At 46.0% G+C, this 18,510-nt stretch overlaps 1 protein-coding gene across 4 annotated transcripts in view; it reads left to right on the top strand.

Annotated features, from left to right (window-relative positions):
* astn1 (astrotactin 1) overlaps positions 1-18,510 on the top strand; it is a 4,064,875-nt gene that overhangs the window by 730,083 nt on the left and 3,316,282 nt on the right. The gene's annotated exons all lie outside the window — the stretch shown is intronic.

Raw genomic sequence — 18,510 nt, forward strand, 5'->3', positions numbered from 1 at the left:
CAGCTGCTCTTTTTTTCAAATCCCCGAGGAGAAAGGTTAAGAGGAAATATAACTTAGGAGAGGTTACTGATCGAGGTGTTAAGATTCAGAACAGAGGTAAAAAAGCCAACATAAGTGTACTTTACCTGAATGCTCGTAGTATTCGGAATAAGGTAAATGATTTGATGGCGCAAATCATCATGAATGACTATGATTTAGTGGCCATTACTGAAACATGGTTAAAGGATGGTCACGACTGGGAGTTAAATATCCGAGGGTATCAAACTATTCGGAAGGACAGAGTGGATGGTAAGGGAGGTGGTGTAGCTCTGTTATTTAAGGATGCCATCTGGGCAACAGTAAGGGGTGACATCGGTGCTATGGAGGATAAGGTTGAATCCATTTGGGTGGAAATCAGGAAAAGTAAGGCGAAAAAGTCACTGATAGGAGTAGTCTATAGGCCACCAAATAGTAACATTATGGTGGGGCAGGCAATAAACAAAGAAATAACTGATGCATGTAGAAATGGTACAGCAGTTATCATGGGGGATTTTAATCTACATGTCGATTGGTTTAACCAGGTCGGTCAAGGCAGCCTTGAGGAGGAGTTTATAGAATGTATCCGCGATAGTTTCCTCGAACAGTATGTAATGGAACCTACGAGGGAACAAGCGGTCCTAGATCTGGTCCTGTGTAATGAGACAGGATTGATTCAGGATCTCATAGTTAGGGATCCTCTCAGAAGGAGCGATCACAATATGGTGGAATTTAAAATACAGATGGAGGGTGAGAAAGTAAAATCAAGCACTAGTGTTTTGTGCTTAAATAAAGGAGATTACAATGGGATGAGAGAAGAACTAGCTAAGGTAGACTGGGAGCGAAGACTTTATGGTGAAACAGTTGAGGAACAGTGGAGAACCGTCCGAGCGATTTTTCATAGTGCTCAGCAAAGGTTTATACCAACAAAAAAGAAGGACGGTAGAAAGAGGGAAAATCGACCGTGGATATCTAAGGAAATAAGGGAGAGTATCAAATTGAAGGAAAAAGCATACAAAGTAGCAAAGATTAGTGGGAGACTAGAGGACTGGGAAATCTTTAGGGCGCAACAGAAAGCAACTAAAAAAGCTATAAAGAAGAGTAAGATAGATTATGAGAGTAAACTTGCTCAGAATATAAAAACAGATAGTAAACGTTTCTACAAATATATAAAACAAAAAAGAGTGGCTAAGGTAAATATTGGTCCTTCAGAGGATGAGAAGGGAGATTTAATAATGGGAGATGAGGAAATGGCTGAGGAACTGAACAGGTTTTTTGGGCCGGTCTTCACAGTGGAAGACACAAATAACATGCCAGTGACTGATGGAAATGAGGCTATGACAGGTGAGGACCTTGAGAGGATTGTTATCGCCAAGGAGGTAGTGATGGGCAAGCTAATGGGGCATAAGGTAGACAAGTCTCCTGGCCCTGATGGAATGCATCCCAGAGTGCTAAAAGAGATGGCTAGAGAAATTGCAAATGCACTAGTGATAATCTACCAAAATTCACTAGACTCTGGGGTGGTCCCGCCGGATTGGAAATTAGCAAACGTGACACCACTGTTTAAAAAAGGAGGTAGGCAGAAAGCGGGTAATTATAGGCCAGTGAGCTTAACTTCAGGATTAGGGAAGATGCTGGAATCTATCATCAAGGAAGAAATAGCGAGGCATCTGGATGGAAATTGTTCCATTGGGCAGACGCAGCATGGGTTCATAAAGGGCAGGTCGTGCCTAACTAATTCAGTGGAATTTTTTGAGGACATTACCAGTGCGGTAGATAACGGGGAGCCAATGGATGTGGTATATCTGGATTTCCAGAAAGCCTTTGACAAGGTGCCACACAAAAGGTTGCTGCATAAGATAAAGATGCATGGCATTTAGGGGAAAGTAGTAGCATGGATAGAGGATTGGTTAATTAATAGAAAGCAACGAGTGGGGATTAATGGGTGTTTCTCTGGTTGGCAATCAGTAGCTAGTGTTGTCCCTCAGGGATCAGTGTTCGTGCCACAACTGTTCACAATTTACATAGATGATTTGGAGTTGGGGACCAAGGGCAATGTGTCCAAGTTTGCAGACAACACTAAGATAAGTGGTAAAGCAAAAAGTGCAGAGGATACTGGAAGTCTGCAGAGGGATTTGGATGGGCTAAGTGAATGGGCTAGGGTCCGGCAGATGGAATACAATGTTGGCAAATGTGAGGTTATCCATTTTGGTAGGAATAACAGCAACAGGGATTATTATTTAAATGATAAAATATTAAAACATGCTGCTGTGCAGAGAGACCTGGGTGTGCTAGTGCATGAGTCACAAAAAGTTGTTTTACAGGTGCAACAGGTGATTAAGAAGGCAAATGGAATTTTGTCCTTCATTGCTAGAGGGATGGAGTTTAAGACTAGGGAGGTTATGCTGCAACTGTATAAGGTGTTAGTGAGGCCACACCTGGAGTATTTTGTTCAGTTTTGGTCTCCTTACTTGGGAAAGGACGTACTGGCACTGGAGCGTGTGCAGAGGAGATTCACTCGGTTAACCCCAGATTTGAAGGGGTTGGATTACGAGGAGAGGTTGAGTAGACTGGGACTGTACTCATTGGAATTTAGAAGGATGAGGGGGGATCTTATAGAAACATATAAAATTATGAAGGGAATAGATAGGATAGAAGCAGGCAGGTTGGGCAGGTTGTTTCCACTGGCGGGTGAAAGCAGAATTAGGGGGCATAGCCTCAAAATAAGGGGAAGTAGATTTAGGACTGAGTTTAGGAGGAACTTCTTCACCCAAAGGGTTGTAAATCTATGGAATTCCTTGCCCAGTGAAGCAGTAGAGGCTCCTTCATTAAATGTTTTTAAAATAAAGATAGATAGTTTTTTGAAGAATAAAGGGATTAAGGGTTATGGTGTTCGAGCCAGAAAGTGGAGCTGAGTCCACAAAAGATCAGCCATAATCTCATTGAATGGTGGAGCAGGCTCGAGGGGCCAGATGGCCTACTCCTGCTCCTAGTTCTTATGTTCTTATGTAAATCAAGTCAGCTTTATGTGACTATTGGATTATTCTGCCAACTGTGAGAGATAATCAAATAATTCTTTGAAATGTTGCTGAATGTTTGTGCTGAGGTGAAAATGAAATGAAATGAAAATGAAATGAAAATCGCTTATTGTCACAAGTAGGCTTCAAATGAAGTTACTGTGAAAAGCCCCTAGTCGCTACATTCCGGCGCCTGTTCGGGGTGGCTGGTATGGGAATTGATTCATGCTGCTGGCCTGCCTTGGTGTGCTTTAAAAGCCAGCTCTTTAGCCCTGTGCTAAACCAGCCTCGGGTATATTGATGCTCTGAAATTGGGCATTTTACCACCTTTTAATCTGAGCATTAATTCAGATATTGTGTAGTTTCCAAGAGGAATGAAGTTCCCTTTGCATTCACTCATTAATAGCACAGGTCCTGATGAAGGAGCTGCGCTCCAAAAGCTAGTGACTCCAAACAAACCTATTGGACATTAACCTGGTGTTGTATGACTTCTTACTATAAACATTTAAGTCAAGTGCACACTCTCTCATAACAAGAAGCATTAGAATTAATAGTCCGGCCTCAGTGTGCCTATAACCACCTGTAGCTGTCAATTAAACGGTGAAATGGCAGGCAAATGGCTGGCTATGAAATCAGTTATGCAGCACTATTTCCAAAATAGAAACCCTCAGGTTTCTGTCAACAGACAGTGTGAACTCGTACCCAGTCATTTTTTAAAGCACTCCATGAATCTCTTCAAAGATTTAACATGCAGGGTTTTTAAATGCCTTGCTAGCTTGACAGCTCCCTGTGACAGTTCCTCATGACACTTTTGTCCTCTTGACAGGTGCTTCTGACAATTTGGACAGTTGATTTTGGCAGGTCTGTTTAGAGTTCCAGTGAGCTTGACAGCTAATTGGTCTATGCACATTTTGAGCATATTTATGCAGACTTTCAACAATTCCAAAGGGCACCTGACCTCCAAAGGACACCTTACCTTGCTCAAAGGTATCATGAGATCATATCCAACGTATATCTTACTTTCCAATGGGGTACCCTGGCTATCCAAACAAATCCACAAAGTTTAGACCTGCTTTTACCAAGCCAAATCTGCATACTTCCGATTTCACACTCCAAGGTTACCAAAACCTCACTTCAGTTGAGACAGCTGATGATTTAAATGGCTAGCTTCCTCTGTAAATCACGTCCCTCAAAACATGCCCGTTCCCCCATTTCCACCACTGCAAAAATGGGAAGTACTGTATTCTTTTAAAAAAAATTTATAGTACCCAATTGTTTTTTCCAATTAAGGGGCAATTTAGCGTGGCCAATCCACTTACCCTGCACATCTTTGGGTTTGTGGGGGCGAAACCCACGCAGACACGGGGAGAATGTGCAAACTCTACACAGTGACCCAGGGCCGGGATTCGAACCTGGGTCCTCAGCACCGTAGGCAGCAATGCTAACCACTGTGCCATCGTGCTGCCCTGGAAGTACTGTATTCTGAGCAAAACCTATATTTTTCAGGCAGTTCTGCTATTTTCACCATCGAAAAAAACTGATCTTGTGTTTTGTCATATTGATGACCTAAATCTATATTAATTATCTAGCTCTCTTTGTGCAAGGGACAACTTTAAAGTTTTCTGACGATACAAAACTTGGTAGCATTGTAAACTGTGACGAGGACAGTGTAAAACATCAAAAGGACAGACAAGTTGATGGCGTGGGCAGATAGTTGGCAGATACAATTCAATACGAAGAAATGTGAGGTGATGCAGTTTGGTGGGAAGAATCCACAGAGTCGAATCCGTAGAATCCCTACAGTGCAGGAGGAGGTCATTCGGCCCCTTGAGTCTGCACTGACTCTCATCGAGAGACAATATAAAATAAGGCCACAATTCCTAAGGGGGTGCAGATGCAGACGGACCTGGGTGTATATATGCAGAGATCATTGAAGGTGGTGGGCTAGGTGCAGAGAGCAGTTAATAAAGCTTCCATCCTGGGTTTTATTAATAGGACTATAGAGTACAAGAGAAAAGAGGTCATGCTGAACTTATATAAGACACTAGTTAAACCTCAGCTGGAATATAGTGTACAGTTCTGGGTGCCACATACAGGAAAGATGTTAAGGCATTGCAGAGAGTGCAGAAGAGGTTTACAAAAATGGTTCCAGGGATGAGAAACTTTAGTTATGAGGACAGATTGGATAGGTTAGGACTGTTCTCCTTGGAGAGAAGAAGGCTAAGAAGAGAATTGATAGAGGGGTTCAAAATCATTACAGTGCTGGATAGAGTAGACAGGGAGAAACTGTTCACAGTTCTGAAGCGATTATGAGTGAGAGGGCACAGATTTAAAGTGATTTGCAAAAGAAGCAAATATGATGCGAGAAAAAATGTTTTCACACAGCGCGTTGTTCAGATTTGGAAAGTGTGCTGGTGCAAAGGTACAAGAAAAAGACAGGAGAATGGCACTAAGCCGTAATGCTCATAATGAGCCAGTGCAAACATTATGGACTAGCTTCCTTCTGCGCCATAACATTTCTGTGATTCTGTGATTTTGGTTAAACCTCTTGAAACTGTCAGTGAGAAGAAACTTGGAGCCTATCAATCAATTACACGGAGTGCAGCCAAATATATAAAGTTCTAATCCTACTGCAACATCCAGTGATCTGGCTGATACTGTTTGTGAAACACTTGTATCTGGGCAGAGGTACACATATTGGATTTATTTGTATGCAATTGAGGTGCTCTTCTGTGTCTGTAGGCCTGTGAGGCTTCAGCAGAAAGGATGCAGAATACTCAACAAGTAAAAGGCATGAAAGGCCACCGCTCTTTCATTTAGTTAATTCGAGGAAGAAACAAGAATGAAAATGTAATGTATAAAATGTTTTTAATGGCAGGTAGCTTGGGACTGCAAAATGTTGGAAAGCCAATAGCAGGCAACTCATCTGTTTGCTTGACTGCTCTCTCCCCCTTTGGTTTTCTGGATCATGAAGGTCCCATGTTCAAACCTAACTGCGTTTGTGGGAGGCCAGATTAGATTAAGTGTCACAATCAACCTCAGAGACCCTTGTTTACTAACACTCATGTGGAAATGCCTTGGGATATTTTATTATGTTAATGGTGTAATATATATACATGGAGTTGTTGTATCACAGAGAGGATTTTAATCCAAGGTTTCCACTTGCCCTCAGCCCCCTCCGGAAGTGGGAATGAGTTCATGCCAGATGACATTATAAAGGAGTCTCTGGAGCTGTATCGCAATGAGGAGTTAGTGCTTTGAAGAGAAGAGAGGAGAGGTGAAGGGAAAGTTGTCAGGGGACCCTGTAAAATTACTGTAAACTGCAGGTTACAGTGAGTCAAAGAACAAAGAACAAAGAACAAAGAAGTACAGCACAGGAACAGGCCCTTCGGCCCTCCAAGTCCGTGCCGACCATGCTGCCCGACTAAACTACAATCTTCGACACTTCCTGGGTCCGTATCCCTCTATTCCAATCCTATTCTAATGCCCTCCATACCAGTCACTACAACAAACCCAAAAGTAAATGTCAAAATGCAACATAAGTTACTGAAAACTCCAAGAAATAACACAAAGGAGTGGATGTCAACTTTTGAGAATGTAAACTTTGGATAATGATATGTGCACCTACACTTGGCAGCCTACACCTTTTGAGATAATGGTTTGTGTGTGGTGGTCACTTCTGTGTTAACCAAAGCTGGTGTGACTCAGGTGCCCCAGTCTGGCAAAGATAGGTCCTGCTGAATTTATTACAGAGAAAGGCAGTGGGCGGGGTAGGTGCATGATTCACTGGTCTCTGTATTCTTTGGGGCCTTTTCACAGCCAGTTAAGCTTTCCATTTCTGCTCACTTCTTCAAATGCCCTTTCAAACAGTCAGCCTCCAGAATTCATCGACAAGTGTCACCCAGTTGTCAGTATTAATGTCTGCCACCTTCATATCTCAATTGCACATGTCCTTGTGGTGGAAGTATGGGTTTACAGCAGGTCGCCGGTTAACTGTATTGCTCTTTGGTCGCAAGGCCATGATCCATCCAATAAAAGTGATCGAGCCAGCACAGACATCATTGACTTAGCAATGTGAATGGAATTAACATATTCCAGGACCTTTGAGTTGTTGGACCTTGTCTTGCCAAGAGACACTGAGTATATGTCTGAAACAGTGAAGATGGAAACCTTTCAGCCTTTCTCCTGCCTAGCATCTGTTGTCCAGGTCTCAACCGTTGTGGAGAAGTGCACTGAGGGTTCATGCTTAATGGTACTGCAGTTTGATATTCTCATCAAGTTGCTGTTCCACACTCTCTCACACATAAGAATGTAAGAACATAAGAACTAGGAGCAGGAGTAGGCAATTCAGCCCCAAGAGCCCGCACTGCCATTCAATACGATCATGGCTGATCACCTCTTGGCCTCAACTCCACTTCCTGCCCATTCTCTATAACCCATTATTAATTAAAAATCTGTCTGTCTCCTCCTTAAATTCATTCAATGTCCCAGCATCCACTGCACTCTGGGGTAGTGTATTCCACAGATTCACGCCCCTTTGAGAGAAGTAATTTTGGCTCATCAAAAGACTCAGTTGAGGGGTTGAGCTGTTTGGTCGTGATTTAACCTGAGGATCACCACACCTCAGGCGAGGGGCAAGGTTGAGAAGGTGGGGCTTTCATTAATAACCTCAGCAGGTAGGGAGAGGGTGAACTGAAGGCATCTGACAGGAGCAATGAAGAATATACCAAAGTGTGTCTGCACTAAAACACAGCCTGTTCGATCCCACTGTGGATCTCAAAAGAGTTCTGATGTAAAGTGGAATTTTTTAAAAAAGGTAAGTAGAACAAAAATCCAGAAGTGGTGTATGATGTTTTGTTTACTTGTACATCAATATGATGCATACTTTGCAAAGAATTATACAACAGCGTAATTTATACACCCAGGTGCCACGGACCACACGGTAGCACAGTGGTTAGCACTGTTGCTTCACAGACCCAGGGACCCAGGTTCGATTCCCGGCTTGGGCCACTCTCTGTGCGGAGTCTGCATGTTCTCCCCATGTCTGCCTGGGTTTCCTCCGGGTGCTCCGGTTTCCTCCCACAAGTCCCGAAAGACGTGCTTGTTAGGTGAATTGGACATTCTGAATTCTCCCTCAGTGTACCCGAACAGGCGCCGGAATGTGGCGACTAGGAGATTTTCACAGTAACTTCATTGCAGTGTTAATGTAAACCTACTTGTGACACTAATAAAGATTATTATAATGTTCTGCACTGCTACATATTTCTGAATTGATTTCTACAACACAGTATCTTGTTTGCTGTTGTGATTTGCACATTATTTACATGTTAACACCTTAACAGAAAGAGAGGACTAGATTCTCCGTCCCGCCGTCACATGATTTCTTTACACCATATACTTGACTTTTAAGAGCTTGCCTCCTGACTTATGAGATGATGAGGTTGGAATTACTGAAAATGGAGGGTCAGGGTGCGGTAGAGGGAACGGTGGGAAGAGGGGGGTGGGGAGCGTGGTGTGAGGCCATAGTGTGATTTGAACACAAAGCTGACAATTTTAAAATCGGGGCGTCTGCGAACTGGAAAGAAATGTTGATCAGCAATGGAATAATTGGATTTGATGTGTGTTACGTTAGGAGCATCATATTTTCAGAGGAGCACAGATTTATGATAGGTGGAAGTTGAGACACAGAACAGGAAAGTATTGGAACACTCATGTGCAAAGGTAGCAAACACACAGATGAATGTTTCAGCAACAAATGGACTGAGGCAGAGCACAGACGGGTGAGATTCATTTTTATTCGTTCATGGGATGTGGATGTCGCTGGCCGTCCAACATTTATTCCCCTTCCCTGAGGAAATTTTAAAATTTTTTTTTGAAATTTAGAGTACCCAATTTATTTTTCCAATTATGGGGCAATTTTGCGTGGCCAATCCACCTACCCTGCACATCTTTGGGTTGTGGGGGCGAACCCACGCAAACACGGGGAGAATGTGCAAACTCCACACGGACAGTGACCCACAGCCGGGATCGAACCTGGGACCTCAGTGCCGTGAGGCTGCAGTGCTACCCACTGTGCCACCATGATGCCCTCCCGAGGACATTTTAAGGCTCAACCACATTGCTGTGGGTCTGGAGTCACATGTAGGCCAGACCACGTAAGGACGACACATTTTCTTCCCTAACGAACATTAGAGAACCAGATGGGATTTTATAACCATCAACAATGGCCATCAACAGACTTCCAATTCCAGATTTTTACTGAATTCAAATTTCACCAGCTGCGATGGTGGGATTCGAAGCCGGGTACCCTGAGCATTATGTTGGGCCTCTGGATTACCAATTACAAAACCACTACGCCACTCCTCCCTCATTATGGAAGAAGAAGTAAGTGGAATTGGCAATGGTTAAGACGGGAGAGGTGGCGGGGTGCATCAGAATCCACACCACTATGAGGAACAGGCCTTGGAGGTCACAGGGGTTGCGAGGGCAGATCGGTCCCCGACGTAGAGATTGAGTATGGCACAGAGGTGACAGTCCACTGAACGTCACCCAGATTACCTGTCACATGTGAGTTGTTAATGCATTCCAAGGACCCATTCCTCTCACTGACCACATGTCTATAATCCTGCAGGATCTCCATCAGATGGGGCCGTCCGATCCAGTGTCGTCCCTCCGTCCCGCCTCCCATTAGAGACCACCGTATTCACGGCACAGCTGTCATCCCCACCCTCCACCAGTGCAGAGACCAACTTCTCTTGTGGGGACACAGTGGGAGCATCGTGTGCCACGTGCTTCATTCATCACAGAAGGAGGGGGGCATGGGGAGGGGAGAGGGATATGGGCAGGGTTGGAGTGTATGGGGGTGATGGGGTGGGTGGCATGGGCTGCACCGTTGGACAAGGGTGGGTGGGGCACGGTATGGTGCTGGGCGGGGTGGTGCTAGGCTCATGGTCACCTTGGAGGCGTGTATGGGGGTGGGACGGTGCTAGGGGGCCTCTCCAACCCACCTTTACGGTCCTGTTGAGGTCGTTGATCTTCTTATGACACTGCGTGCCGGTCCTCCTGGTAACGCTCCCCAAGCTGAAGGAAGCTGCAACCTCCTCCCAGGCGACATTGGCTGCTCTGTGGCGGCCCTCCGAGCCCCTCAGGGGAAGAGGGCATCCTGTCTGGGCTGGACCGCATCCAGCAATCTGGCCAGGTTGGGATCCCCGAATCGTGGAGCCAGTCTCCTCGGTGGCATGGCTGCAAGCTGTGTGGGGTTTGCTCTGCAGGATCGGTTTAAGTCGTGCACCCCCTTGTTGGCAGGGAGCTGGCTGGCACGGTCCTGGTGCATCAGCCGGCGGGACCAATTTGTGGTGTGAAACCTGTAGGGCCTTGTTAAGTGGACTAATTCACGTTTGGGACCGGTGACAGCCTCGTTGAGTTGAGAGTCAGGAACTCGTGGCAGTACCTACTCACTACAAACTTAGAAACTTTTCCATTGAAATGACGCCCAATGGGTGGGATTTTCCAGCCCTTTCCACTGGCAGGGTCTTCAGGTTCCTCCAAAGGTGATCCCTCGTGACAGGTTTGCTGGCCGCAGAATGGGTGAGCCATGCAAAACACTGCAGACATCAGCTAGACCAGATGATCCCATTGGCATCCAATGGTGGACCACCTCCACCACCGGAAAACACGCCACAGAGCGGGGAGGCGCAGGCGTGGAGAGCAGAAACAACCAGACAACATCACCGAGGAGCAACATGGAAATGAGGAATAGGAAGGGACCCTAAGGATAGACCATTAGAGGGCTCCAGAACTGATGTGTAGAAACGGGAAGAAAAATCATCGGAGGAGATATTTTGGTTGTAATGTGATAGATAAGAAAAGGACCAAAACTGTGTCACTCACCTGGGTAGCAGAGAAGTGGGCTTGGAGGAGGATAGTGCGGTTAGCTGTGTCAAAGGCTGCAGATAGTTTGAGCACAATGCGCAACATGGTCACAGTCACACTGGATGTCATTTATGACATGAATAAGGTAATTCTCGTGTTACATCAGGGGTAGAACCCTGATTGGAGAAGTACAAACAAGGAGCTGCGTGGTCCTTACATTTTATAGTGCAAAATAAACACAGAATTTGGACCTGAAAATGCACATCAGTTTCACCAGTCTCCTGTCAGAATTACAGCAGAGCTCTCCAGAAAAGGGGGACCTGGAATGCACTGTCCCTCCACCATTTCCAGGATATTTGGACATACCTTTTCAGTCGAAGAACATCTACCCACATTTGTAAGGAAATTAGAGGTGGATTCTCCATAAGCCAGGAATTCCCACTTCTGTGTCTGAGTCAGATCTGAACGTATCTCTTTAGACTGGTGTGCTGAATGAGGTGCAGAACCCCTGACTCAAAAAAGTGACCCAGAGCCCTGAAGAAAGGTTGGTTTTTTTTGCGATTGTTTTGCAAATGTGGAATGAGACATCACCACTTCAGGGAGCCTTGGCAATTACTAGCCAAGGTTTAGCTAGATTACCCTACTAGCATTAGGGTACAGGAGCATCAAAGATATACCTTTGAACATAGAACATAGAACATACAGTGGAGAAGAAGGCCCTTTCGGCCATCGAGTCTGCACCGACCCATTTAAGCCCTCACTTCCACCCTATCCCCGTAACCCAATAACCCTCCTAACCTTTTTTGGGCACTAAGGGCAATTTATCATGGCCAATACACCTAACCTGCATGTCTTTGGACTGTTTCAACAACTGAGATTCCCTCCCATTGGCCTTGTCGATTCTGGTAGTGTCAATCAATAGAGAATCAGCAGACGTATCCAAACATAAATGCACCAGCAGGGTGAAAAGCTCAGTTTAATGTTACAGAATCATAGAATGTTATATCACAGAAGGGGAGCCTTTGGTCCTTCACCCCTGTTTCCACTCTATTCAATTGGTCCCAGTCCACAGCTCTTTCCTGATAGTTGCACTTTGAGTGTTTATCCAATTCTCTTTTGAAAATTTCTATTGGATCTGCTTCCAGCAAAATTCTTGCTTCAATTGTTACAACATTTGGGATAGTGTTTGAGCTGTGCACAGAGGATCTAAAATAGGCTCCTCTCCATCAAATACTCATGTTAATCACAGTTTAAGAAACTGTCACTGACGCCAACATTCAGTAATATTCTGATTGCAAACTCAATTGTACATGTTATAGAGTTAGACAATATTCACACATCACAACTGCATATTTATTGTAAGTGTGGGAATTGGAAGCATATTATATTGATTGGGTGAAATCCTCCGGCTGTTTGTGCCGATGGGATCAGCTGCACGGGAGTCATGAGCCGCCATTGGAAGTCTGTCGTCTACCTGACCAGGTTCCTGAGAGCCGTGGTATGAGAGGCAAGGTTTGGGATGAATTTCCCTCAAAAATTGACCATGCCCAGAAATCGGAGGACTGCCTTCTTGTCCTCTGGTGTTTTCATAGCTGTGATGGCAGCTACCTTTTCCGCATCCGGCTGCACACCCAATTCGGAGATGTGGTCCCCGAGGAACTTGAGTTCCGTCTGACCAAAATAGCATTTGGCCCTGTTGAGGTGAGGCCATGCTCATGGATACATCTTAATACGTGCAGGAGACGATTAACATGCGGGGTGGTGGACCAAATGATTATGTCATCGACATAGACGCGAACACCTTCAATACATTCCATCATTTGTTCCATTATCCTATGGAACACTTCTGATGCAGAGATGATCCCAAACGGCATTCTGTTGTAACAATATCTGCCAAAATGGGTGTTAAATGTGCAGAGTTTCCTGCTGGATATATCAAGCTGGATTTGCCAGAATCCTTTTGAGGCGTCGTGTTTAGTAAAGAGCTTGGCGTGAGCCATCTCACATGTGAGCTCTTCGCGCTTGGGAATTGGATAGTGCTCTCTCAGGATATTGCGATTTAGATCCTTGGGATCAATGCAAATTCTCAATTCGCCGGAAGGCTTGTTTACACATACCAAGGAACTGACCCAGTCGGTCGGTTCCCTGACTTTGGAAATCACTCCTTGGTTCTGGAGGTCCTGCAGCTGCTGCTTGAGGCGGTCCTTAAGTCGTGCTGGGACCCTGCGAGGTGCGTGCACCACAGGCGTGGCATTCGGTTTTAATAAAATCTTGTAGGTGTACGGGAGCGTGCCCATGCCCTCGAAGACGTTGTGGTACTGGTTGGTAATGGCGTCGAACTGCGCCCTGAAGTCAGTGTCCTGAAAGGCAGACGCGTCAGCAGGAGAGAGAGAGAGAGAGTGAACTCTCTGAACTAGGTTCAACAGCTTGCATAACTGCACGCCAAGCAGGGAGGCTTTCGAGGAGCCCACGATTTCAAAGGCTTTGCCTGACCTGTGCATCACTTCAAGTTGGCATGAGCCGCTGGCAACAATGGCATTGCCATTATAATCTAATAGCTGGCAGGCTGATGGCAGGATGGCTGGTTTGACACGTAAGCTTTGGAGGTCAGACCCCGCAATGAGATTGGCGGAGGCACCAGTGTCCAGGCGGAATCGTATTTGGGACCGATTGACCGTAAGGGTGGCACACCACTCATCGTCTGGATCGATGCTGTATACCGATAGAGGCTGGATTCTTTGCTTCGGGGGCACCCTGTTTTTTGTAATGATACCGACTCGAAAAGGCGCCTTCGGGTCCTCGGTGTCAATATCGGGTAGTAGGTCCGCATTGGACTCGGTGACCGTGGGTTGAATGGCCCGGACATTCCTGCGAGGCTGGCTGGAGCGACAAGAGTTGGCAGGCTGAGCTGCTCTGCATAAAGCAGCATAGTGGCCAAGTTTGCCACATCTCAGGCATCGTCGGGATTTGGCAGGGCATTACCGCTTTAAATGGGCGGAGCCGAAGTTGCCGCACGTTGTAACGTCAGTACGTTCACTGCGCCACTGCGCATGCGCGGTGCAGTCGTACGTGGTGCGCACCTGCGCAGTACGTTCGTCGACGTCGCCGTCCCCTTGTTCGGTGCACACAAGCGTGGGAGTCCGCGAAAAGCGCTTGAAATGGCCGCCCTAATCTAGGCTGAGATCCTGGAGTTGCTCGATTGCTTGGACCCATTCTGCCTCGTGGGGACCTAGCCGCGCCGCTTCAGCCTCTTGGATGTGGGAATACCGACTAATGGCATGTTCGTGTTGCTCGCAGGTCTCGATGGCAATCGCTAGGGTGAGCTGCTTTACCTTGATGAGCTGCTGGCATAGGGGGTCCGACTGAACACCGAAAACGATCTGGTCGCGAATCATGGAGTCGGAGGGGGGCCCGTAATTACAGGACTGCGCAAAGATGCGGAGGTGGGTGAGAAAGGACTGGAAAGGTTCATCCTTACCCTGCAAACGCTGTTGGAATACATAGCGCTCAAAACTTTCATTCACCTCGATGTTGCAGTGACTGTCAAACTTGAGGAGGACTGTCTTGAATTTTGATTTATCTTCACCATCAGCAAAGGGGAGAGAACTGAAAATGTGGATGGCATGTTCCCTGGTCGTGGATAGGAAGAGAGCGATCTTCCTGGTATCTGAGGCAGCTTCCCGTTCTGTGGCTTCAAGGTAGAGCTGGAAGCGTTGTTTGAATATCTTCCAGTTGTCTCCTAGGTTACCGGTGGTGCGGAGCGGCGGCGGCGGGCAGACGCTGTCCATTTTGCAGGATGGCTGTATGCTGGTGGAAGGCAGATCACTTGCAGGTAGGTCTAAGAAGTTCTAACATCCCTCAACTCTTGGTATCATGTTGTGTTGGGTGCTCTGGATCCGTGGAACACATACAGGCCACCAACACTTAAAATAGTACAACACTATTTTATTAAGTTAGAAACTGTTGAACATACTTTCACTGTGGGTCAATACGATGTTAGATTAAACTAAAGACCTATGCCTGTCCTAACCAGTCTATGCACTCAGCACATGGTGAAGATCTGTGCTGTAAGCTGTAAGCTCTGTCCTTCTAAGAAACTGCATCCCAAATGAGCAGGAACTCTGATGCCCTCTGTCTATATAGTGAGTTTGCTCTAACTGGTGATTGGCTGCAGTGTTGTGTGTGTTGATTGGTCCCGCTGTGTGTCCATCAGTGTGTGTGTCTGCACCATGATATATTGGTGTATATTATGACAGCCAGGTCAGCTGAACTCATTAATGGGTTTACTGACAGGCAATTCCTAGCACTTCCACTGACATTGACACTCGATGAATTTGCAGCTCAATGATCTTCAATTCTTAACTTTGCTAACCTTCATTATATCTCCTTCACTATCTTCAATTATTAACCTTTCTGTTAAAAATACTGTAACACTTTTCTCACCATACTGTGGGAACATGATGGCAATTATAACAATATACTGGAGGCAGTAACATTTCAGTCACTAAGTCTAAACTGTGAGGATTTTGTTCTTACTTGAATAGAATAGATGTACTAAAAGTCAGGGGAAGACTGGGTCTCTCCCTCCCCACCCCACCATGCTGGTTTGCTGCTTTGAATAATCAAATTGGCCTCTGTGACACACTTCAATATGGTTTTATTGATTTATGTTGGGCTAAGTTTAGATCAACCAATAATTTGTTTGAATTCAGTTCTGTAAAATTCAGAATACTCTGGTACAATCCATTTCCTTTTATTTGAAGAAAGGCAATTACTTTCTTCGATATAAAACATTGTGAAGATGTTTTTGACCCTTGAAGGAGATGACGCAAAATCAAGGCACAAACAGATCTCAATGCATCTGTGTGAACATATTAATACAGATTCACCTGAACCTTCCTGCAGCACTTGTGCGCGATTCAATCAACCAACCTTAACAGATTATGGCAATTCATGTGCCATGATATTAATCATACTAATATGTTGAGGAGAAAATATTTGTCTGCTTCCAGCTATAATGGAAACTTAATACACAGAGAGCTCTATGAGTCCTAAATACAGAACAAGGCAGTGTTGTCCAAATGGAACTGCTTGCAGTTTATACCAGAGATTGTTGATTCAATAATAATAGTGACAGACAATGCCAAGCATCGTTACTGATTCATATTTACAATGGAGCTTAGCCCTCCGAGGATGCCAAGAGTAACAAATGTCAAAGGAAATAAGAGTTTTGTTTTGTGTACCTCCTAACTCTATAGTTATCCAACAGTACATCAGAGAAGGAGGCCATTTGGCTCATCAAGTTGTTATTGCCTGCTCTCTGTCCAGATCCCTGCACTTTATTTCCCTTCAGATATTTATCCAATTCTCTCTGAAGGTTGCAATTGAATATGTATCCACCGTCTTGCGCACCAACACCAGGCATCCCAAAAAATGAGATGCCAACCTGGAGAAGCTACAACACAGTGCCACGTGCATGTTAAACAGCAGGGTTAGGGACAGAACTAAGCAATCCCACAACCAATGGATCAGATCAAAGCTCGGCAGTTTTGCCACATCTAGTTGTGAATGATGGCAGATAATCAAACAAATACAGGAAGATGCTTCACAGGACTCCCAGTCCACAATGGTGGTGGAATCTATCACATCAGTGCAAAAAACAAGGCTGAAGCATTTGCAAACATCTTCAGCCAGAGGTGTTGAGTGGATGATCCAGTTCAGACTCCTCTTGAGGTTCCCAGCATCACAGATGCCAGTGTTCAACCAATTCAATTCACTCCACATGACATTAGAAAACATCCTGACTCAAACACTGAAGACTTGTGCTCCATAACTCCAGCCCCTCGGCAAGCTATACTGAGATGACTACAAATGTGGCATACGCACAACAATGTGGAAAATTCCCGAGGAATTTTCTTTTCACAGAAAGTAGGACAAACTCAGTTTACTCTCAATCATGAGCAAAATGATGGAAGGCATTGTTGACAGAGTATCGAGCAGGACTGACTCAGCATTAACCTGTGCACCAATGCTTGATTTGGATTACACCAGGGCCACTCTGCTGCAAACTACATTATAACCTTGATCCAAACTTAGAAAAAAAGAGCTTAATTCTAGAAGTGATGTGAATGACTGCCCTTAGCCTCAAGGCAGGACTTGACCGAGAATGGCATCAAAAAATCATTGTGAAGTTGAATTCAGCTGGAATCAGGGTGAAACCTCACATGCATGAGTCACACCAAGCACAAAGGAAGATGGCTTGCTGGTTGAAGGGTAAATATTTCAGCTGCTGGACATCACTGCAGAATTCTTCAGGGTAGTGTCTTAGCCCCAACCATCTTCACCTACCTCAACACTGATCTTTCCACCAATGTGTTCGCGAATGATTGCACAGTATTCAGTATCATTTGCAACTCCTCAAATACCAAAACAGTCTATGCTTGCACATGCAGCAGAACCTGGGCCAGTCTCAGTTTTAGACTGATAAGTGGTTGATAAGTGCCACAAAAACTCTAGACCTCCCTCCCTAACAGCACTGTTGGTGTAGCTACATGTAGCCATGTACCGCACTGGTTTAAGAAGCCAGCTCACCACCAACTTCTCAGGGTCATTAGCAGTGGGAAATGAATGTTGGCATGACAAAACTGTGTGCATCCCATGAATGAAGAAAAAATAATACTCAATGAGGCAATGATTTTCAAATCCTTACCACTCATCGTGTAAAAATATTCTTCCTTGCATCCTTTGTGGTTCTTTTATCAATCACCTTGGGCGGGACTCTCCAGGAATCGGTGGGGCGGGCAGAAACGGCGCGGTGGAGTGGCGGGAACCACTCCGCCGTCGGGCCGCCCCAAAGGTGCGGAATCCTCCGCACCTTCAGGGGCTAGGACGGCACCGGAGTGGTTTGAGCCCTGCTGGCCGCTGTGGAAGGTCTTTTGCGCCGCGCCAGCTGGGGCTGAAGGGACTCCATCGGCCGGCACGGGTCCGCACATGCGCGGGAGTGTCAGCGTCCACTGACGCCATCCCTGCGCATGCGCAGGGGGGTTCATCTTCGCACCGGCCATTGCGGAGGCCTACACTGCCCGCGCGTAGGAATAGAGTGCCCCCACGGCACAGGCCCGCCCGCAGTTCGGTGGGCCCTGATCGTGGCCCAGGCCACCGTGGGGGCTCCCCCCGGGGTCAGATCACCCGAGGACCCCGGAGGTCGCCTACGGAGCTGGGTCCCGCCGGTAGGTACCTACCTTGATTTACACCGGTGGGACCTGGCAAAAACAGACGGGAACTCAGCCCATCGTGGGCCGGAGAATTCGGGCAGCCCCAAGTCGTGCCGCTCCCCGCTATTCTCCGAGGCGGGCAGTGCAATTCATGCCGCGGCGACTTTTGGGGGTGGGAGAATTCGGAGGCCGGCAGGGGCGGGATTCATGCCGACCCCCGGCGATTCTCCGACCCGGCGGGGGTCGGAGAATCCCGCCCCTTATATCTGTGCGCCATGATTATTGAACGTTCAGCCATTGGAAAGAGTTTATTTTTGTTTTCTCTATCGAAACCCTTGAGGATTTTAAACATCTCTATCAAATATCATCTTTGACTTCTCTGCTTTACAGAA

The sequence above is a fragment of the Scyliorhinus torazame genome, chromosome 7, assembly GCF_047496885.1.
Source record: "Scyliorhinus torazame isolate Kashiwa2021f chromosome 7, sScyTor2.1, whole genome shotgun sequence".
Classification (NCBI taxonomy): Eukaryota; Metazoa; Chordata; class Chondrichthyes; order Carcharhiniformes; family Scyliorhinidae; genus Scyliorhinus; species Scyliorhinus torazame.